General features: G+C 32.8%; 1 protein-coding gene across 2 annotated transcripts in view; it reads left to right on the top strand.

Annotated features, from left to right (window-relative positions):
* MARCHF1 (membrane associated ring-CH-type finger 1) overlaps positions 1–24553 on the top strand; it is a 922254-nt gene that overhangs the window by 283838 nt on the left and 613863 nt on the right. For both annotated transcript variants that reach the window (XM_059174528.1, XM_059174538.1), the window contains exon 2: positions 21734–21810. The gene's annotated coding sequence lies outside the window, so the exon portion shown is untranslated. The remainder of the gene's footprint in view (positions 1–21733; positions 21811–24553) is intronic.

Below are 24553 nucleotides of genomic sequence, written 5' to 3'. Positions count from 1 at the left end.
CCATTATGGAGTATAGATACTGCATATACATTCCTTTATGCTTATAAGAAGATACTTGATTTTCACATGGTATTTGAATCATATTTAAAATCCAAAGAAGAGAATGAGTCACATTATTTTACAGAATCACTACTCTCTGTAGTGATTGGGCTGTAGACAAAGAAATGACAAACAATTACTTTTTTTTTTTTTATCAATGTGAAGGATGTCTATCCTAGAAAGTTTAATGAGATAAAAGTTTATAAGTTTTGAATTTTAGTGGGAACAACAAAATCAAGTCCATTTATTTCATATTTATAGTACATAACTGCATTAATTAACTTGCTAATTTATGCTGAGAGAATTATGGCATACTGAAAAGAACAGTAAGCCAAAATCAGCCAACTTGGGATCTCTTCCCTGGGGGCCACTTACAGCCAAAGTGTTTGGAAGTCATTTATCTCTCTAAGACTCAATTTTCCAATTTCAAGAATGGGTTAAACTTCACAGGGTATTGTGAAATAATAAGAGATTCATACAAGAATTCTTCATTAATGACAAAGCATTATGCAGGCTTTATTATATCACCTTATTTTATTATTGTGAATATTATCTATACACAGTTAAAACAATGATGTTATAGCTTTAAGCACACTTATTTAAAACAATAAAATGAAGTGAAATTCTAAATGAAATTATTGTTAGTATTTAAAATCTTGAGTGAACAGGAATAATAAACTGCTTCCTGCATTATCTGTCTTTCTTATGAAGTCAAAACACTCCATTATATTCACTATTTGAATTTAAAATTGCTCTGTACCTTTACATATACATCCATATTTTAATAACTGTTTTCAAAACATAATTAATTTGAAAAATGCTTTAACATTCTATTGTGATAAACTGCTATGAAGAAACTAAAATTTGTATGTGCTTAAAAATATATTTATTTCAAAAATACCTTTTTCTATTTCTTCATCCAGTTATCATTGGTGCTTAAATTTGAAATGATAATGTTTATAAAAGTAATGCATGACTTTTGAATTCTAATGACTCTTATTCAAAATATTTTTTCTAATTCATTACAAATGCTTTTACCCTCTGGATTGATTGTACATTACAAATACACTTGGTCAAAATTTGGTAACATAGGATTTACTTTCTAAAATGTGATGGTTTTAACAAGATGGGATTGGGAGGGAGACAAACCATAAGTGACTCTTAATCTCACAAAACAAACTGAGGGTTGCTGGGGGGAGGGGGATTGGGAGAAGGGGGTTGGGGTTATGGACATTGGGGAGGGTATGTGCTTTGGTGAGTGCTGTGAAGTGTGTAAACCTGGAGATTCACAGACCTGTACCCCTGGGGATAAAAATATATGTTTATAAAATAAAATAAAATAAAATAAAATAAAATAAAATAAAATAAAAAATAATGTGATGGTCTTAGAAAAATGTTAAAACTAGAAATTCATATAGAACAGGAATTTCTTTAAAAATACATTTAACGTTTGATTGTATTTACTGATAATGAAGAAACCATGGGGAAAAGTCTACATTGAGCCAATATTTATGTATAATAAAAATGATATAATGAAAAAAATCATCACACAATAAAATCAGATAATCAACTAATTCAAAGAAGAGTTAAAATAAGCAAGTGGAAACACATGAGCATCATTTCATGTGTTTAAAGGTCATTTGTATACAGGCATACCTTGGAGATAACTGCAGGGTTTGGTTCCAGACCACTGCCACAAAACAAGTATCTCAGTAAAGTGAGCCAAAGGAATTTTTTGGTTTCCTGGTGCATATAAAAGTTGTTTACATTATACTATAGTCTATTAAGCGTCCAATAGCATTATGTCTAAAAAAACCCCAATGTACATATCCTAATTAAAAAGTAATTTGCTGTTAAAAAATGCTCACTATCATCTGAGCTTTGAGTGAGTCATAATCTCTTTGCTGGTGGAAGGTCTTGCCCTGACGTTGATGGCTGCCATATGATTAGCGTGGTGGTTGTTGAAGGTTGGGGTGACTGTGGCAATTTAAAAAAAAACTAAGACAACAGTGAAGTTTGCCACATCCACTGACTCTTTTTTCATGAATGATTTCTCTGTAGTGTGTGATGCTATTCGATAGCATTTTATTTATAGTAGAACTTCTTTCAGAATAGGAATCAATCCTCTTAAAACCTACCACTTCTTTATCAATTAAGCTCCTATAATATTCTAAATCCTTTGTTGTCATTTCCACAGTCTTCACAGAATCTTCATCAGCAGTAGATTCCATCTCAAGAATCTCCTTTCTTTGCTCAGCCATAAGAATCAAATCCTCATTCTTTCCAGTTTATCATGAAATTCCAGAAACTTAGTGCCTCTTCAGGCTTCACTTCTAATAATGAAATGATGCTTATGTTCTTACAATTTCCACCACCTCTCAAAACCATCCATGAGGGTCAACTTACGAAATTCATGTTGGTATTTTGGCCTTTTCCTATGAATCATGAATGTTTTTAATGGCATCTAGAATGGTGAATTACTCCCAGAAGGCTTTCAATTTACTTTGCTCAGATCCATCTAATAAGTTATTCGTGGCAGCTGTAACTTTCAAAATGTATATCTTAAATAAGAAGACTTGAAGGTTAAAATTATTCCTTCATCCATGGGCCGAAGAATGGATGCAGTGTTAGCAGGCATGAAAACAACATTAATCTTGATGTCCTTCCCATCAGAGCTCTTGGGTGACCTGGTAGATTATCAATGAACAGTAATATTTTAGAGTAATTTTTTTTGCACTGTTTTAACACTGGGATTAAAACATTCAGTAAACCTTGTTGTAAACAGATGTGCTGTCATTCAGGCTTTGTGGTTGTGGTTCCATTTATAGAGCACAGGCAGAGTAGATTTCCCATGATTCTTAAGGGCTCTAGGATTTCCAGAATGGTAAATGAGCATTAGTTGCAACTTAAAGTCACTGGCTGCATTAGCCCTTGACAAGAAAGTTAGCCCATCATTTGAAGCTTTGAAATCAAGCATTGACCCCTCTCTAACTATGAAAGTCCTAGACGGCATGTTCTTCCAATATACAACTGTTTGTCTACATTGAAAAGCTGTTGTTTAGGTGCCCACCTTCATTAATTATCTGAGCTACATCTTCTGGGTGGATAACTTGGTGCAGGTTCCTCAGTAGTTACTGCTTCACCTTTCAATTTTATGTTATGGAGATGGCTTCTTTTCTTAACCTCATGAACCAGTCTCTCCTAGCTTCAGACTTTTCTTTACAGACTCCTTACCTCTTTTCAGCCTTCATGGAATTGAAGAGAGTTGGGTCTTTGCTCTGGTTTAGGCTTGGACTTCAGTGAATGTGGCTGACTTGATTTTCTCTCCAGACCTTCAAGGACTTTTTCTTTGCATCCACAACTTGGCTAACTGTTTGGCACAGGAGATCTAGCTTTTGTCCTATCTTGGCTTTCAACATGCTTTCCTCACTAAGCTTAATCATGTCTAGCATTTGATTTTAAAGTGAGCGGCATGAAATATTTTTTTCACTTGGACACCGAGAGACTGTTATAGGGTACTTAATTGGCCTACTTTCAACATTGTGTCTCAGGGAATAGAGAAGCCTGAGAAGGGAAAGAGAGACTAGGGAATTGTTTGTCAGCAGATCATCTGAACAGTCAGAACACAGTATTTATCAAGTAAGTTCTCTGTTTTGCATGCTTGTGCATGGTTCATGGTCCCAGAGCAGTCACAATAGTAACACTAAAGAGAACGGATCACAGTTCACCACACAAATATAATAATAATGAAAAAGTTTAAATATTGAAAAATTACCAAAATGTGACAAAGAGACAATGAAGTGAACAAATGCCATTGGCAAAATGGGACCAATAGTACAGCTCAATGAAGGGTTACCACTAATCTTCATTTTATAAAAAACTCAGTATCTGCAAAGCGTACTAAAATGAAGCACAATAAAATGAGGCATTCCCATATCTTTTCATGTGAATTCTCTGTTTGGACTTCTTGGCCATTGTTTTTATAAATTTAAGCATAATTAATATGCACTTTTATTTTAGTTTCAGGTATACAATATAATGATTCAATAATTCTACACACTTCTCATTGCTCATCAAGATAAGTTTACTCTTAATCTCTTTTATCTACTTTTCACACATCCCCCCACCCACTTCCTCCTTGGCAGCCACTGGCTATTTGCATTTAAGAGTCTGTTTTTTTTTGTTTGTCTTTTTTTCTCTGTTCATTTGTGTTGTTTCTTAAATTCCACATATGAATGAAATCATATGGTGTTTTTCTTTCTCTGACTGACTTATTTTACATAGCATTATACTCTCCAGGTCCATCCCTGTTGTTGCAAATGGCAAGATTTCATTCTTCTTTTAATGAGAGAGTAATATTCCATCATATGAATATGTATGTGTGTGTGTGTGTGTGTGTGTGTGTGTGTGTGTGTATATATATATGTACATATATAGATACATATATATGTGTATACACACACATTTATGTATATATAAATGGGACCCATCTTCTCTATCCATTCATCTATTTTACTTGGATTGCTTCTATATCTTGACTCTTATAAATAATGTAATAAACATTAGGGGTGCATGTATCTTTTTGAATTAGTGTTTTCATTTTGTTTGGGTAAATATCCAGTAGTGTGATTACTGGATTGTAAAGCAGTTCTATTTTTAACTTTTTGAGGAATCTCCATACTTTTTCCCACAGTGGTTGCATGATCTTGCACTCCCACCAAGAGTGGAAGAGTTCCTTTTTCCCCATATCCTCACCAACTCTTGTTGTTTCTTGTGTTTTTCAATTAAGCCATTCTGACAGGGTGTGAGGTAATATCTCATTGTAGTTTTGATTTGCATTTCTCTGATAATGAATGACCTTGAATATCTTTTCATGTACGGTATTGGCTATCTCTAAGTCTTCTTTGGAAAAATAACTGTTCTTGTCTTCTATTTTTAAATTGGTATTGAGTTGTAGAAGTTTTTTTTTTATATATATATTTTGGCTATCAATTCCTTATAAGATATATCATTTTCAGATATCTTCTCCCTTTCAGTACGTTGCCTTTTTGTTTTATCAGTGCCAAAAAATTTGCTGTGCAAATCTTTTTACTAAAAGAACTGTTTTAGTGTAGCCTCAGCTGTTTAATTTTGCTTTTGTTTCTCTTGCCAGAGGAAACATAGTAATTGTCAAATAAATTACTGTCTATGTTTTCTTCTAGAAATTTTATTGTTTTCCAGGTCTCATATTTAGATTTTTAAACCATTTTATGTTTATATTTGTTTATGGTATAAGAGAGTGGACTAATTTCACTTTTTGCATGTAGCTGTCCAATTTTCTCAATACCATTTGAAGAGGCTGTCTTTTATCCATTGTGTATTCTTGCTTCCTTGGTCATAGACTAATTGACCATAAAAATGTGGGTTTATTTCTGGACTCTGTTCTGTTCTTTGGATCTGTGTATCTATTTTGTGCCTGTACTATACTGTTTTGATCACTATAGCTTTGTAATATATCTTGAAATCTGGGATTCTAATCCTTCTACTTTTGGCCATTTCTCTAGGGTTTTAAATTTGTTTCTCTTTAATTTAAATGAGTATGGTCACTATTCATGGCTGTTTGTCTAAGAGTTTATAATTTGCCTATTGAATTTGCTTATGGTACATTTTGTCATTTAAAAAGATATATGTGAATACATTTGTATTTTAAACATATTGGTGAATACATCTGGATTTTCTTTTATTGTTCCCAGATTTACATCATTATTAAATTATTTAGCCTCCATAATGTAAGGAACTAATCTATAGTTGTTAGGGTTTTTGGTTTTTGACCTTTTTTGCATTTATTAAATTTTTTTTTTTTTTTTTTTAAGATTTAGATGTCTTGCCTAGTTAAGGCACATCTACTAGGTGATGTTACATAAAGATCCAATTTTATTCAAGAGGCTACACATTTGTTTATACATTATTATTTAAAATTTATTTTCTCCCAGAATTACATTGATGAGTCTAATTCTTGAATGTCTACTCTGTGTGTATTTATGAGCTGGTATAATATGTTTCAATTATAAAACATTTATGACATGTTTTAGTATTTGATAAGTGCAGGATCCTCTCTTTTTTGGGGGGATGTAGAGTTTACTTGCTAATCTTCTTTATTCGTTTTTCATTTGTATTTTAGAATGAAAAACCACCGCTTTGATTTGTTCAGCTTTTGAAAGAAAAAAGAGTTTTTAGCATTTGGGGGGGATACTTAAAAATGTATATATTAATTTGGATAAAAATTATTGCTTTATGCTTATATTGCAACTTCATAAGTAATTTAAAGTTTTTTTCATATAGATTGCATTCTTTTCCTGATAAATTTATTCCAAATAATTTGATTTTTTAAAAATTTGAGATAGTTCCTTGCATTTTATCTGGAAATATATATGAAAAGTTATTAATTTTGAATGTTGATTTTTCTGTTTTTCTGTCCTTGTAAATTTGTTGTTTTTACATTGTTAGGTTTAGCATTGTTTCAGCCCTTGGATTCTTATCACCTGCAAACATATATTGATGAGCCTCTTTCTTTTTAATGCTTATGTTTCTAATTGTTTTCCCTTATCTGATTGCTTTTGTTATAAATTCCGCTGGTATTGAGCACCATTTTCTTGTGTCTTAATTTTAGTGAGAAAGCTTAATAATTCCCTTATTAAAATGCTGCCTCGAATGAAGGGGTCAAGAACAGAACTGAAATTCATCATTTGACCCTACTGGCTGAGAAATTACTTTATTCAAACTTTTTATAATATTAACTCATAAACCCAGGAAATATATAGGTTTATACCAGATCCAACATAAAAGAGAATTTTTTTAAGGTTATTGTTTTTTGAGGTGAGAACTCTATACCAGATAGTTGGGATTTTCTTTCTATAAATATAAATTAATGATAAGTAGCAGCATAAGAGATTGAGATTATAGCATAAAAACTGAAGCCCCTGGCTTCCCTGAGTTGATATGGTTTATACTTCTTTAACCCATCCATATCTACATAACCCCATTTTTCAGAGACAGGTATATTCCAGGAATGATTGTTGATATTAGATATTGTGCCTAGGATTTATGACTCTTGATATGTGTGCTCTGTTTTCTATGTCTATTCTGTGCTTTTTGTCCTCCAGCTTTATTGAGACAAATAAAATTGTAAGATATTTAAAATGTATAACAGGATGATTTGATATACATATACATTGTAAATTCCTCCCACGAAGTTAATTAATACATCTATTACTTATATATTTACCTTTTTTGGATTTTTGTTGTTGCTGTTTGTTTTATTTGGTGAGAACATTCAAGCCATAAAGAAAGACTCACAGCTAATATAACTCTCAATGGGGAAAGCTGAGAACTTTTCCTTTAAGGTCAGGAACAAGACAGGAATGTCCACTCTCACTATTGTTATTTAACATGGTACTGGAAATCCTAGCCTCAGCAATCAGACAATAAAAAGAAATAAAAGGCATCTGAATCAGCAAGGAAGAAGTCAAACTTTTACTCTTTGCAGATGACATGATACTCTATGTAGAAAACTGAAAGACTCCATCAAAAATATCACTAGAACTGATACATAAATTCAGCGAAGTTACAGACTACAAAATCAACACACAGAAATCTGTTACATTTCTCTACACCAATAATGAAGCAGTAGAAAGAGAAACCAAAGAATTGATTCCAATCTTTAAAAGGAAAAGCAACCTGGAGACATTACAATTCTGGATTTCAAACTATATTACAAAGCTGTACTCATCAAGACAGTATGATACTGGCACAAAAACAGACATATAGGTCAGTGGAACAGAGTAGGAAATCCAGAAATGGACCCAGAATTAGATGGCCACTTAATCTTGAACAAAGCAGAGAAAGCATATCCAGTGGAAGAAAGAATCTCTTCAACATACGGTGTTGGAAAACTGGGCAGCTACATGCAAAAGAATGAAACTGGACCACTTTCTTACACGATACACAAAAATAAATTCAAAATGGATGAAAGATTTAAATGTGAGTCAGGAAACAAAATTCTAGAGGAGAATATAGGCAGCGACCTCTTTGACATTGGGCACAGCAACTTCTTACTAGACCTGTCTCCAGAGGCAAAGGAAACAAAAGCAAAAATGAACTATTGGGACTTCATCAAGATAAAAATCTCCTGCACAGTGAAGAAAACAATCAGCAAAACTAAAAAGCAGCCTACAGAATGGGAGACGATACTTGCAAATGACATAGCTGATAAAGATTTAGTATCAAAAATCTGTAAAGAGCTTATCAACTCAATACCCCAAAGAACAAATGATCCAGTTAAGAAATGGGCCCAAGACATGAATAGACATTTCTCCAAAGAAGATGTATAAATGGCCAATAGGCACATGAAAAGATGCTCAACATCATAATTGTGATGAGATACCACTTCACACCTGTGTGTGGATTTTGTTTTATAATTTTATTCCTTCTTTGGAAGTGGAATTAACAACACAGGAAACAACAGATGTTGGCAAGGATGCCAAAAAAGGGGATCCCTCTCACACCGTAGGTAGGAATGCAAACAGGTGCAGCTGCCCTGGAAAACAGAAAATTTCAACATTCAAAATGTTAAAATAACACTACTCTATGACCCAGCAATAGCACTATTAGGTATTTGCTTGAAAGATACAAAAATACTGATTTGAAAGGGCACATGCATCCTGATGTTTACAGCAGTATTTACCAACATAGAGAAACTGTGAAAAGAGCCCAAATGTTCATCGACTGATGAATGGATAAAGAAGATATGGTGCACACACACACACACAATGAAATATTACTCAGCCATCAAACTGGATGAAATCTTGTCATCTGTGATGATGTTGATGGAGCTAGAGTGTATTATGCTACGCAAAATAAGTTAGTCAAGGAAGGACAAATATGATTTCACTCCTATGTGGAATTTAAGAAGCAAAGCAGATGAACATGGGGAGACACCAAAGTATAGAGAACAAACTGAGGTTGCTGGAGGGGAGGTGGGCATGGGATAGGGTAACTGGGTGATGAGTATTAAGGGGTCACTTTTTATGATGAGCACTTAGTGTTATATGTAAATGGTGTACCACTAAATTCTTCTCATGAAACCAATATTACAATACATGTTAACTAACTAGAATTTAAATTAAAAGAAGGAATGGGGCCCCTGGGTGGCATGGTCTTTTGAGCATTTGACTTTGTTTCAACTCAGGTCATGACTTCAGGGACAGGAGATCAAGCTCTGTGTCAAGCTCTGATGAAGTCTGCTTGAGACTTTCTTTCCCTCTCTCTCTGCTGCCAGCTCCTTCTCTCTCTATCAAATAATGGATAAATAAGCCTATAAAAAATGAATGTTGAATGACAAAAATATTTTCAGCACTTAAGATGATCATAATATTTTCTCCATAAATTTATTTATATGATGAATTATTTTAATGGATTTCCTAATATCGAACCATCCTTTCATTTCAGGAATAAATCTCACTTTGTAGTAATACATTTAGCTTTTTAATGTGTAATTAGATTCTGTTTGCTAATATTTTATTTATGATTTTTTATGAATAGACCTACTATAGATTGATATATAGTTTTCTTATGTAGTACAGTTTTATCAAGCATTGGTATTATGTTAACTTCACAAAAAAATTGGAAATATTCTCTTGTTTATTCTCAGAAACAATATAATATCATTAGAATTATTTTGACTTTGAATTGATTGACTTCATCTGTGAAAATCTCTGGGCCTGGTTCTTGTTTGTGGTATTTGTTTTATAATTTTATTCCTTCTTTGAAAGTGGAAGCTTTTTTCTCTGCTGCTGTCAATTTCTGTAAAATATATTTTCTCATGAAATTATGCATTTCAGTTAGATTGTCCAATCTATTTGCATATACCGGTGCAAAATGTCTTAGGATTTTTGAATATGATCAGTTTCAAAGGTTATTACATTGTTCTTATTTATCAATTGGTGTTCCAATGATTTCTATCTCCTAGTCATAAGTTAGGTTTATGGTTTTGATGTTTTATTTATTTTTTCTCAAAGGATAATTTATTATTATTTCTTTACAAAATATTTAACCTTGGTGTTTACATTGTTTTTATTTTTTTCCTTCCTTTCGGTTTACTTTTTTCCAAGTTGTTGAATTTCATATTTGACTCATTTAAACTTTTTTTATTTGTACTGGCCTATGTAATAAAAATATGAATTTCCTTTGATTAATGTTTTTATTATAAACATAAATTTGACATCCTAAGATGTCACTATTTTTTTAAAGATTTTATTTATTATTTGACAGACAGAGATCACAAGTAGGCAAAGAGACAGGCAGAGAGAGAGGAGGAAACAAGCTCCCCACTGAGCAGAGAGCCCAATGTGGGGCTCGATCCCTGGACCCCGGGATTATGACCTGAGCTGAAGGCAGAGGCTTTAACACAGGCGCCCCTCATCACTATTGTCACTATTATTTTTAAAAATATTTCGATTTTGGCACAAATTATCCCTTCAAGTCTGGAATTGAGTAAATAAGTTTTTAAAAGTTTTGAGTGTCAGATTTTAACAATTTGTGTTACTATGTATTAGTTTTATTGCATTGTGACTAGGAAATACTGTTTGTATTATTTCTACTATGAGACTTGCTAAGATTTTTTAAGGACCTCCTATTTGGTTAATTTGTATTGATATGAAGAAATGTGCCTTCTATTTTTGGTATGTATAAAACTCTTAATTAATTAGCTTTTTAAGGTTATATATATCTTTGTGTATTTATTTTCCCACTTGTGTTTTTGTCTGAGGATCTTTTATTATTTGTGTTTTTCTACCAATTTCTTCCTCTCTCTACTTGAATTTATTTTGAAGGTGGTTGTGGTGTGAGTTCATTCATGAATTTATAACTCTTATATCTTCATTGTTATTTTTGACAAATAGCACTAAAAAATATCTATTCATTGCTTGTTCTAGCATTTTTGGATCAGAATTTTACTTCCTTATATTAGAATTGAAAAGTACTACATTTCACTGGCATTTCATTTTATTTGCATTGGCTAAAATAACTTTGCATACTTTTTATAGTTTACTTTTTTGAATACATTTTGTTTATCTGTGTATCCTATATTCAGGATAGAAATGAATTTTGCTCTTAAAAATTAAAGATGAGTTAAGAATGTTTACATTTACTGAAGTCATTAATATATTTGTTTTCAGCTCTGTCTTACAAAATCAAGTTATTGTGTGTGTATTACATTTTATATTACTGTTTCATTCATTAGGTTTTCTGCATACTATTTTATGGTTTGTTTGTTTGTTTTTATTTAGCAAGATTTGCGTCTTTGTTCTAACAATTATATTTTTCTTAATACTTGTTACAATTCTCTCACTACTTCCCTTACTTATCTTTCTGTTATTTGCTTTGTTAGCTTTAGTGTTAAGTAATATCCATTTTTTTACAATATTTCTATGTGCCAGTCATTCCAGTCCTCTTCTTCTCATTTCATAGTTGAATTATTTCCACATTGTCTAAGTTCATAACCTTTACTTACTATTCTTGCACATAAAAACATCCCAACCTACTTTTCCTCTTTGGTTCACAAATAAATACATACAAGTGTTCATCACTACTTGATTTGTCATAATTGACCTAATCATATCTTGATTAGCTAGAGCTCTGTCTAAGGGAGGGTTCACAAGCATAGCATCCCCTGAGTACTTGAAAACTTAATATTGTTTTCCTAAAGCTTGATGCTTATACATAATGTAGCTGTATATAAAATCATCTCTCACCTTTCATTACTTCAATGATAATGTTTCTTCAGTGTTTCCTTATTTTGAATATTTCTGTGAAGAAATCTATGGTCAAACAAATTTTCTTTTGTTTCTCTGTGAAACGTTTCTTCTTTGCTGTATGACCAGAGGATTTTTTTCTATATCTCATAATTTAATAATGCTGTTAGAATACTTATTAGCATATGTCTTGTATTTGACTATTTTTTTCAAGTACAGATTGACACTTCAATACATAAAGGTAACATTTCTTTTTGAAATGTTTTCTTGAATTACATTTTTTTAAAGATTTTATTTATTTATCAGAGAGAAAGAGAGGGAGAGAGCGATCATAGGCAGACAGAATGGCAGGCAGAGGCAGAGGGAGAAGCAGGCTCCCTGCCAAGCAAGGAGCCCGATGTGGGTGGGACTCTATCCCAGGACGCTGGGATTATGACCTGAGCAGAAGGCAGTTGCTTAACAAACTGAGCCACCCAGGCGTCCCCCCTTGAATTACATTTTAAAAAATTATTTCTCTCTCATTATTTGATGTTTCTTCTTTAGTGATCCTAATTATATATGTTATGGATTGTTTGCTTCTATTTATCTTTTTGCCTAAATCATATTTTTCTGTACTACAACTATGCACTCTAATTGATATTATCTGTGTTCTGTCACCACTGAGACTCTTCTCACCCCAGTTCTATACTTCTAGTCTACCTATGCTTAGGGATGGGTGTGAACTGTCAATATTGATTCCAAAATATTCACCTGTTATTGAAAGTTTTATAACTGTCTCTTAATTATTCTCTAAAATATGGGTGATTTTGTTTTATAACCTTATTCATCTCTAATTTTTGGAGGAGGCCTAAAGAGATTCAGATAGAGGCAACTGAAATTTTATCATGGAAATCAGATATTCATAGTTCAATTATTTAGACAGTGTCAATATTTATATGTTCCAACATTGAATTTTTTACTTTAAGTTTGGTTTATTTGATTGTCTTTTGGGGGAAAAATACTTTCTAATAATTTTAATTTTGAAAAGTTACATTTTCATTTGATAAAGGATATGAGATATTCTGGAAAAAGTATTTAAAACTATTTGGTAAATTACCACTGAAAATATTTTACAATACTTCAGGGAATGTCATGACAGACTTTATAAAGAATTTCTTAAGGTTTTTAGTTACTGATATAATGATTGCTCATGAATACATATTATTAGTAGGTTAGGTCAATATTAAAGTATTAAATAGTTTCCACTTATATTTATCATAACCCATTAAATTGCATACATTACCCTGAAACTATGCCCTTGGGTCTGCAGTTTCAGTATCACTTAGGAACTTGTTAAGAATGTACTATTTATAGCCCAATTCAGAACTACTGCATCAGAATATGCATTTTAAAAAGGTCCCTAGACGATATGTATGCCTATTAAAATGGGATAAGCATTGGTCTAAAATAATGAAAAAGGGTTTTTTTAGTATTATAAAATGTTCTTTTAAATAGAAATTATTCTATTATTTAAAGGCGACATTGATTTGACATATTGATATGGCTTTTAATTTTGGATTAAAGATGGACTAACAATGGATTTCATAGTCATATTTAGTCATCTTTTTAATTCCAGTCTTTTCTACATGGCAGAGGTTAGTATCAGTGTCAAGAGATTCAGCCATTATTGCTTTGAATTTTCCTAGTGCTTATAAGAGATACACACACACACACACACACACACACACACTGATGCACACATTTTGGGTTCTTGCATATACTTTTTCTAAAGCAGTACTATCCAATAGAACTTTTTAAAATTGCTTTCTGTCTACAGTATTCCATACAGTAGCCAATCTACAGTCCACAATGTTCCATACAGTATCCAATAGGTACATGTGCCAATTGAGTCTTGGGAATTATTGAGAGCTTGATAATTTTTAACTTTATTTAATTTTAATTGCTTAAATTTAAATTTACGCATGGCTTTTGAGAAGTTGAATGTGGCTACTGTAACTGAAAAACCTTTTAAAACATTTTGATTATTTAAAATTAAATTTATAAGTCACTAGTAGCTCCTATGTGAGGAAACTAAAACAGAAACGGCAAACTATGGCCTGCTTCTGTGTGGTTCATAAACTAAGAATTTTTTTTTTAATGTTTTTAAAGGATTGTAAATACACACACACACACACACACACCATACATGAATATGCAGTACAACCTCGACTATATTCAGCTTGCAAAGTCTAAAATATTTAGGATCTGGTCATTCACAGAAAATGTTAACAGACTCCTGTTCTGAAGTGTTACTTTTACGCAGGCAGCATGCAGAACTAAGAAATAAATTTAAAAGCAGATATTTTGTTTAGCATTGTCATCAAGAGATTTATAAAAAGAATTGCTTGATAATTGACTCTCTGCTTGACTTATTTCACTCAGCATAATCTCTTCCAGTCCCGTCCATGTTGCTACAAAAGTTGGGCATTCATCTTTTCTGATGGAGGCATAATACTCCATAGTGTTTATGGACCACATCTTCTTATCCATTCGTCCGTTGAAGGGCATCTTGGTTCTTTCCATAGTTTGGCGACCATGGCCATTGGTGCTATAAACATTGGGGTACAGATGGCCCTTCTTTTCACTACATCTGTATCTTTGGGGCAAATAGCCAATAGTGCAATGGCAGGGTCATATGGAAGCTCTATTTTTCATTTCTTGAGGAATCTCCACACTGTTCTCCAAAGTGGCTGCACCAACTTGCATTCCCACCAACAGTGTAAGAGGGTTCCCCTTTCTCCACATCCTCTCCAACACACATTGTTTCCTGTCTTGCTAATTTTGGCTATTCTAACTGGTGTAAGGTGGTATCTTAATGTGGTTTTAATTCGAATCTCCCTGATGGCTAGTGATGATGAGCATTTTTTCATTTGTCTGATAGCAACTTGTATGTCTTCATTGGAGAAGTGTCTGTTTATCTTCTGCCCATTTTTTTTTTTTTATTTTTTTTTTATTTTTTTTTTTAATTTTTTTATTTTTTATAAACATATATTTTTATCCCCAGGGGTACAGGTCTGTGAATCACCAGGTTTACACACTTCACAGCACTCACCAAATCACTTGCCCTCCCCAATGTCCATAATCCCAACCCCTTCTCCCAAACCCCCTCCCCCCGGCAACCCTCAGTTTGTTTTGTGAGATTAAGAGTGAAATAAGTCAAGCAGAGAGTCAATTATCATATGGTTTCACTTATTTGTGGAGCATTACGAATAACATGGAGGACATGGGGAGATGGAGAGGAGAAAGGAGTTGAGGGAAATTGGAAGGGGAGGTGAACCATGAGAGACTATGGACTCTGAAAACAACCTGAGGGTTTTGAAGGGGCGAGGTGTGGGAAGTTGGGGCAGCCAGGTGGTGGGTATTAAGGAGGGCATGTATTGCATGGAGCACTGGGTGTGGTGCAAAAACAATGACTACTGTTAACGCTGAAAAGAAATTTAAAGAAAAAAGGGGGAAAAAGTGCTATTCTAGATAAACCATGACAGACTGTGGACTCTGAGAATCAAACTTAGGATTTTCAATGGGAGGGGGTGAGGGGTTGGGTGAGCCTGGTGATGGGTATTAAGGAGGGCACTTATTGTATGCAGCAGTGGGTATGGTGCATAAACAGTAAATGCTGGAACACTGAAAATAAATAAAATAAAATAAAATAAAATTTAAAAAGGGCTTAAAAAAAAAAAAAAGAATTGCTTGATAGTTTTGAGTTTTGCCGTTATGAAGCATCAATTTAACTTATAGGTTGAATAGTCATAATGTTTTCATGTTTATGGTGAACAAATATTCAATAACATCCAAAATTTAATTGAAGCCAAGAAATTTGTAGAAATCTTCAACCTCATAAGACAGTATCAGTGCTGGTTAAAGAAATCTTGCTGTATCATTAAGTATTCATGCTTACATACTAGACAGAAAAATAATAAGTTCTCAATTCCTTAGAATTTTCTTTTGGGCATCACTTCCTCAAATCAAAATTTTACTGAAATCTATTATTTTTTAATATATTTTGTGGCAGCTATGACATCCACTTAAGTCATCAGTTTTTCCCTTTGGATTCTGAATTTTAGGGATCTGCAAAAATTATGTTTTGTTGTAACTCCTGAAAATAAAATCTCAAAAATGTTTGCATAAAAATGTTGAAAATTTAAAATTATCAAATTCTCAGAAATTATAATTTGTTATACAAAGCTTATTACATCATGAGCTGTATCTAAAAAGAGTTTGAGTAACATTTAGCATTTCCTTTAAAGAGTGATTTATTACTTCTGCAATACGTCTAATTATTCAACTTTATATATCATTTCTTAAATATCTGTCATATTACTCAATGCCAATGTTTGTAGTCTGAATAAATATCCTTTCATAATATTATCAAGTTTTACTATGATCTTTGCCAAATGCAGAAAATTTCAATTATCACTCTCAAACTTTCTTGGATGATCTTCTGAACACATTTGCTTTGCCAAAACCAAAATTATATATATTATATGTTCAAAAACATGCCATCTCTTATTTTCATTTAGTGCCTGTTCTTCAGCAAAAATTGGTATTGATTTTTTCAAGTTAAATACCTGACACTGTGATTGCTCTTCAGTCTACTTTATTCATACTCCTGTAATTGATCATTGCTCATCCTCAAGTACTGATAGATATTTTTTATACTTGCAGAAATTCAGACTAACTATAAGATCCTTTGCATAAAGTAAGCAGCATATAGTCATTTTTCTCATTTGAAAAGATTGGAATATGGCAAACATCCCAAAACTTCCTACCTGAGCTGACTTTCGTAAAGTCTAACTTTCTTTTATAAGATAATGATTTTTAGCAAGAATACCTCATTGATGAATATTAAAAAAATCTGTCCACTTTTTGGGATTTTAGGGGAATATATTTAGTTTGATGAATTTTTCAGGATTTTTGTTTTTCTGCTAAATTTTCTTGAAAGTCACTAGTCCGGGTGCCTGGGTGGCTCAGTGGTTAAGCCTCTGTCTTTGGCTTGGGTCAAGATCTCAGGATCCTGGGATCAAGCCCTACATTGGGCTCTCTGCTTGATGGGGAGCCTGCTTCCCCTCCCTCTCTGCCTGTCTCTCTGACTACTTGTGATCTCTCTCTCTCTCTCTCTCTCTCTCTGTGTCAAATAAATAAATAAAATCTTAAAAAAAAAAAAAAGATTCTCTCTCCCTTAAAAAAAAATAAAGTCACTAGTCATTGTAGACGTAGAAGTGGAAAATAATTTCACATCCTCTTTCATTAGTGATAATTCTTCCTATGTTCTGCTAAAATTAATAGTTCTGAGTATTTTTCCTCTACCTTTTTGTTTTTTTCATTCAGGCCTCACTCTCCAAATTTTTTCAGTGTTCTAAATAATTTTTCTTTTCTTTTTTCTTTCTTTCTTTTCTTTTTTTTTTTTTTTTGTGAGCAGCAAAGGAAAGTTCATTTTATTTTTTAAAAGATTTTATTTATTTATTTGACAGAGAGAGAGAGACAGCAAGAGAGGGAACACAGGTAGGATGAGTGGGAGAGTGAGAAGCACGTTTTCCACCAAGGTGGGGGGGGCGGATGTGGGGTTCCATTCCAGGATTCTAGGATCATGACCTGAGTTAACCGCAGACGCTTAACAAATGAGCCACCCAGGCACCATCATAGTAAAGTCTATTGAGAGTACAAATCTCCCAAAGAAGAGGGGACCCCAGAGGGGTGCCCTTCTTTTTCTTTTTCTCCTGTGTGTATGTGTGTGTTTGTACAGGGTTTCATTTTTTTTGTTTTCCTGTATCAATATTTTTTATTTTAATAAAATAAACTTAAAACAATTGTATTATAATAACTTTATTGTAAATTTTATTGTGTTTCCACTACTTAGGGAAAATAATAAAGCATAATATAACATCGTATAATATATAGCTTGCTTTGGAAAAAAAAACAGAAATTTTTTTTAAAAAAATTTATTTATTCAAGAAAGAGAGAGAGAGATCACAAGTAGGCAGAGAGGCAGGCAGAGAGAGAAGAGGGGAAGCAGGCTCCCTGATGAGCAGAGATCCCGATGCAGGGCTAGATCCCAGGACTCTGAGATCATGACCTGAGCTGAATGCAGAGACCCAACTCACTGAGCCACCCAGGTGCCCCAATGACAGCAAATTATAATACAGCATTTAATTTTTCTAGTGACCAAATATCCACACTAAATATTTTGATTCATTCATAATGAGTGGATCATTATATAGTAATCTTTCAGTTAAGCCTATGCAAGTATTTATTTTTGGATTACTACTGATTAATTGATAACAGTTACATAATGATTTGTATCATAATGAAGGCAACTTCTAGGCACTCTGCAATGCAGTACACTTATAGCAATGTTGCAGTAAATAAAATATAGTTGATATGAACTTCTATAAAATGTGTTAAATACAGCCACTGCATTAATTCCATGATATATTTTTTAAATTTTATGAATATGTATATATATTACATACATATTGAAGTAGATAAGATAGATAAATAGATATAAAGATTGATGGATATATCAGTTTGAAGCCTAGCTAGTTGGTTAGAAGTACAGATTATCATAGATGATGTTATATCAACACTATTTTTTGATTATTATATTTTAGTTTTTCTAAGTTCTTTCCCCTTTTAAACTCAGGTGGAATGATGTGTATAGACCCTATTCTCTTACAATAGGACAGTTTTTCCCATTTACTGGAAATTTGGCATAATAGATATGCAAATAAACTATTTTGGGTTAAACATTTATAATAAAATATAAAAACATAAATGTTTGAAGAGAGTGGGACACCATTAGTTATGCTATGCTCAGTCTGAGTAACCAAACCTATCCAGCAATTTTAGTGAAACAATTTCACCTTTAACTCACATTCCCCTCTTTCTAAAAGAATCTGCAGTAGTCATCATGGCAGAGTGGTTGGAAGGATAAATTGCATATCTAATCGTTATGTACCATCTGTTGATTAAATTATGACATTCACCCACTTCTATTTGAATAATTTATTTGTGGGATAAATTTGTCCATATAGTTTTTTATTCACTTAATTTTCTCTCAGGAATTCTCCCCAGTTAGCTTGTGATTTTGACACCCACCTCACCACATGCCCAAAGATATAAGAACACTATTGGTCACCACAGTTTAGTCTCAAACACCCTCCCTTCAACAAATACATGTCTCCTTATGTAAGCTTTGCTTTTTCCTTTCTCCCTTCTTCCCTTACTTCCACTCTCCTAACTTTCTTCTTCCCCTGCTCCTTCCCTCTCTTCCTTCTTTGTTGACTCTAGTGCCTTATTATACAAAAGGAAGTAAATGTTGGATAAGTACACATGAAGAAGAAAAACATCTGGTTTATTAAACTTTTGGAAAACCAGCTTGGAGAGCCTAAAATGATGAAGCAACAGTACTTAATAGTGATCTTATGCAATTAATGTCAATATAACTTTTGCACAATTTTTTAGGTTTTCTGTTTGTTTCCATTATGCTAATAGATTCATAGATACTTCACAGCACTTTGTATTTGGAACTCAGACTTTAATAACTGCATTCCATTCACATCCTGTAGTCTATAAAAATGAAGTCCTGAAACATGGAGAATTTTCAACTTCTCTAGTTTAATTTAAGCAAAACAAGGTAGCCATAGTTAAAGCGGGATGACGGTAGTTGGACTATTCTGAACCAAAGAAGGATACTCTTCTTTAATTTGTAAAAGAAGCCTCCTGCAATTGTTGATGGGTATTTGATTTGTCAACTGCTGTTTATTTTGGGTATTTGAAAATGTACAACTTATTTAAAAAATATTTAGTGAATATATACCACATCTTCTTGATCCATTCATCTGTTGATGGACATCTAGGTTCTTTCTATAGTTTGGCTATTGTGGACATTTGCTGCTATAAACATTTGGGTGCACATGCCCCTTTGGATCACTGTTTGTATCTTTAGGGTAAATACCCAATAGTGCAATTGCTGGGTCATAGGGCAGTTCTATTAAGAAGGGGGTGGGATTATGGACATTGGGGAGGGTATGTGCTTTGGTGAGTGCTGTGAAGTGTGTAAACCTGGTAATTCACAGACCTGTACCCCTGGGGATAAAAATATATGTTTATAAAAAATAAAAAAATAAATAAATAAAATATTTAGTGAAAATAGAAATAAATTTGAAGACTTACTTGTTTTTAAAACTGCATTGGTGGGGTGTCTGGGTGGCTCAGTCAATTAAGCCTTTGACTCAGGTCATGATCCTGGTTTCCTGGGATCGAGTCCTATATCAGGCTCCCCGCTCAGCAGGGAGTTTCTCTGTCTCCCTCTGCCCCTGCCTCTACTCATTCTCTCAAGTAAATAAATAAAAATTTTAAAAACTGCATTGGTAATAACATAAATTAATTACAATACAATTCTCATAGTTCTAGTTCTATACACTGTATTATTCTCTTATTGAAACATTTTTTGTTATTATTATTTCTCAGATTTATCTGATTTTCAGTATGTTGTATATATTGGACTTTCATTTTTCTACATATGTGGTTACAGTGTATTCCTAATGGCAGCAGTTGACTTTCATAAATCAGTTTGTTAATTCTATAGGCAAGCTTATTTCAAATAACTTACAACCTCCACTTTAGCTTCCTGTACATTGATTCTATAAGTAGATAATTTTTGAAATGAAAATGTCATATTTCACCTATAACTACAATGTTACATTGTATATTCTTTGAAAAATGATCAATAGTATCCTCTACTAGTTTGTTAAAATACCATCTTGTGGTCCTTCTTCACATTAAAAAGAGTAAGGAGAGATTTTAAGAGATTGATACTCTATGGACAATTAGCCATTCTTATTCCTTTCAACCAGATGTAGACAATTTAATATTGTAGTCATGTTCGTCTTCTGAGTGAACCCCAAAACGAATAAAGGATGGAATAGTTGGTCCTTTTTTATATTTTTGAGATTTTTTATTTATTAGTGCGTGTGAAAAAGAGAGAGAGAGAGAGAGAGAGAGCCAGCACGAGTGGGAGCATAGGGAGGTTCAGAGGGAGAGGCAGACTCCCTGCTGAGCAGGGAGCTTGACATGGGCCCAGATTCAGGACCCTGAGATCATGACAGTTTAAGGCGGATGCTTAATCCACTGAGTGCCCAGGTACCCTGGTGCTGTTTTATACTTAGGGGTGTGAAAGACAGACCACCTGGCCTGTATTCATGATACGCTGCTTAGAATGTATAAGGATCCAAAAGCAAACCTGTTGCTTAGCTTCACACTTTTGTATATCTTTCTTTCAAGTGGTTCATCTTTTTATTCATCATCATTATGTTTAAAACATTCTGTCAATTTCAGCCTATCTTCATGAAACAACTGTATAATCTGGAACCAGGTATTCTAGTTTGATTTTGAGTTTGTCCTCTAACTTTGGAGTCACAGTTCTGTCTTAGCTGCTCAGTGTATATAAATGGTATAAACAACTTTTTTTGTCTTCTACCAGAAAAAATAATTTTTTGAACTTTTTTATTAGAATATAAACTTTTAATTGACTCATTCTTAATGTACTGAAGCAGTTTGATATTTTGGAACTCTATATGATGTATGTATATTATTTATATAATATACATTTATATATGTCATATATATGTATATATACTATATAATGTATAGAAATTGAAAATGATAGAAATTCTTTTGCATGACCTGAGTATTGGCACAGATAGCATTAGGAACTCTCCTTATTATATTATATAGTTTAAGAATTATTTAGATAGGCCTACAGTTTGTACAATATATGTGTGGTCTTTCCATTTCAGATACTTAGTTTGTTATAGTTACTTTTTTTTAAGTCTAGCCTTTAAGTTTGTTTAAATTTTCTTTTTCAGGAAATGTACTCAAGAAGAGTTCTGAGAGAATATACTCAGTTGTCCTTCTGTGATTAAACGAGACACTGCTGTATTTTGTAAGTTCATCTATTTTTATTCTAGATAGAGTAGACTTTTTTTCAGAGAACCACATTTTTTGTTTGGAATTAGAATCAAATTTTCTTTAATGGAAGGGTTTTAATTGATTTTTTTTTTACTTTCTTTACTTAGATTTTATTCAATTTCAGTGAATAGCATTTTTTTTTTTTTAATGAACTCTGTTTCCTTGTATCTGTTAGCCAATATTTTAATGACTTGTGATAAGAACTTTATCAGTTGAAGAGCTAGATGAAAGGAGCAGTGCTGTCAGTAACACTGACTTGCCTGGGCAGATATATTGGTAATTATAATGTCCTCCATCTCAGCAAACAAATATATTTAATTTTATCTGCATAACTGCCTTAGGTGGCCTCGTGAAGATAACTGAATGCAGACTACTTTTGGGGGAAATATTGACTTTATTTTGTTACTAATATAGCTTTATCATTCAAGGATTACAATATTCATCATGATGAGATGTTTACTACGTAACTTCGATGTACTAGAATCTGTCTAATATTCATGCATTTCACATGACTAAAAGAAAACAAGCAAAGGCTTCTGTGTGAAGAGTCATGAATGGCATTAAATTGAGTGTCTTCTGAACCTTCAAATTTACAACCCATCTGGTTATTCAAAGTTGAAATATTTTGTTATTTCAGTTTCTAAACAGGATAGATCAAATAGTTTCCCCTCCTTTTTTATGTTATTTTCAGCTATTGTGATAAGGTAGTCTCCTTGCATCTAATTAGTTTTCTATGAAAGACCCAGTAGACTGACAGAATATAATATTTGTCATTTATTTTAACTTTTGAAAGCTTTTCTTTTCCTTTCTTTTCTTTTGCTTTTCTTTTAGGAAGACTATTTCCACCAAACAAAATAAAAAAACATTACTATGTATATCTTTAAAATAAATGCAAGAGAGTTCAAATAAATGAAAAGATATACCTAAGTATTTGGGATCTGTGGCAGAGTAGCCATTCTAAGTGCTTTTCATTGGGGATATTTTTGTTAACCAGTATTTTTGAATAACTTAATTAGTGTTGATTATAATAACATGAAGACCACACTTTAGGGCAGATTTTAGAAGCTTCTATAGTAATTTGGAGGGCATAAATTGCCTCAGAAAGATCTAGAAATTGTTGGAGAATCACATACAATAAAGGGAAATTTGTAAAGACAAATATTAACATGTCATGAAGAAAAAATACATATGAAGAAGATTAATACAAAAATCATCTTAAATTTAAATTATAGCATAGCAATTCCAACTTTTTTCAGACCCTACCCATTTTTTTGTGTGCAAATATTAAAGAAACTGTATTTGAACAGAGTAGAACAGGAAAGAGGAATCATTAACAGGTACCCATTGTTAGGAATGGAGTTATATCCTCCCAACACCTATTCCACTGCCAACAATGGGAGTGGAGACCCTACCCATTTTTACTAGTTTTTTGAATTTTATTGAGAGAGAATTAATACAGGTCACTGCATAAGTTTAAGGTCTACAGTATGACAGTTTGATTAACATATATTATGAAATGATTACCATAAGAGGATAGGTTACCATCCATTATCTCACATATACATATAAAGAAAAGAAGATAATTCTTGTGATGAAAATTTTGGGGATCTACTCTCTTAACAATTTTCCTGTAGATCATGCAGCACTGTTAACTATAAGCATCATGTTGTGCATTACATCTCTATTTATTTGTCCAGTAATTGGGAGTTTGTACCTTTAGACTGTTTTCTTTTAATTCCATCTTCCCTTACCCTCTGCCTCAGGTAATCACATGTCTTTTTACATGAACTTGGTGTTTTGTTTTGTTTTTTAAGATTCCACATTTAATTGAGATCACACAGTATTTGTCTTCTTCTGTCTGACAAATTTAACTTAGTCTTATGCTTCCACGTTCCATCCACGCTGTCTGAAATTATAGAATTTCCTTGTTTTTCTTTTTATGGCTGAATAATATTCTGGTGTGTGTGTGTGTCTGTGTATAATAGATACATGATGATAGATAGATAGATGATAGATGATATATATTATGACTTCTTTATCCATTAATCCATTGATAGCCACTCAGGTGTTTCCATATCTTCTTGGTTATGGCAAACAGTGCAGCTATGAACATGGGGGGGCAGATAACTTTTCAAGTTAGAGTTTTTGTTTCCTTTGGATATATATTCCCAGAAGTAGCATTGCTGGATCAAATGGTAGTTCTGCTTTTAACTTTTTGAGGAAACTTCAAGCTGTTTTCCATAGTTGCTGTACCAAATACATATATTATAGTCCACCATCAGAACACAGTGTCTTCTTTACTACACACCTATGCCTACATTTATCATCTTTTATTTTCTTGATGATGGCCACTCTAACAGGCATGAGATGATATCTCATTGTGGTTTTAATTTGCATTTCTCTAATGACTAGTGATTTTGAGCATCTTTTTATGTATCCATTGACCATTCATATATCTTCTTTGGAAAAATTATTCAAGTCCTTTGCCAAATTTTAAATTGGATTATTTGTTTGGTTTTGTTGTTGTTATTGTTCTTTTGCTATTAAATTGTAAGAGTTCTTTATTTTTTCCATATTTACCCTTTATCAGTTATATGGTTTGCAGATTCTTCCCTCATTCTGTAGGTTGTCTTTTCACTTTGTATATAGTTTCTTTGGCTGTGCAGAAGCTTTTAAGTTTGATGTGGTCCCCCTTGATAATTTTTTATTTTGTTGCT

Source organism: Mustela lutreola, chromosome 1 (assembly GCF_030435805.1).
Source record: "Mustela lutreola isolate mMusLut2 chromosome 1, mMusLut2.pri, whole genome shotgun sequence".
NCBI classification, from domain to species: domain Eukaryota; kingdom Metazoa; phylum Chordata; class Mammalia; order Carnivora; family Mustelidae; genus Mustela; species Mustela lutreola.
This window is presented reverse-complemented; position numbering and strand designations above follow the sequence as displayed.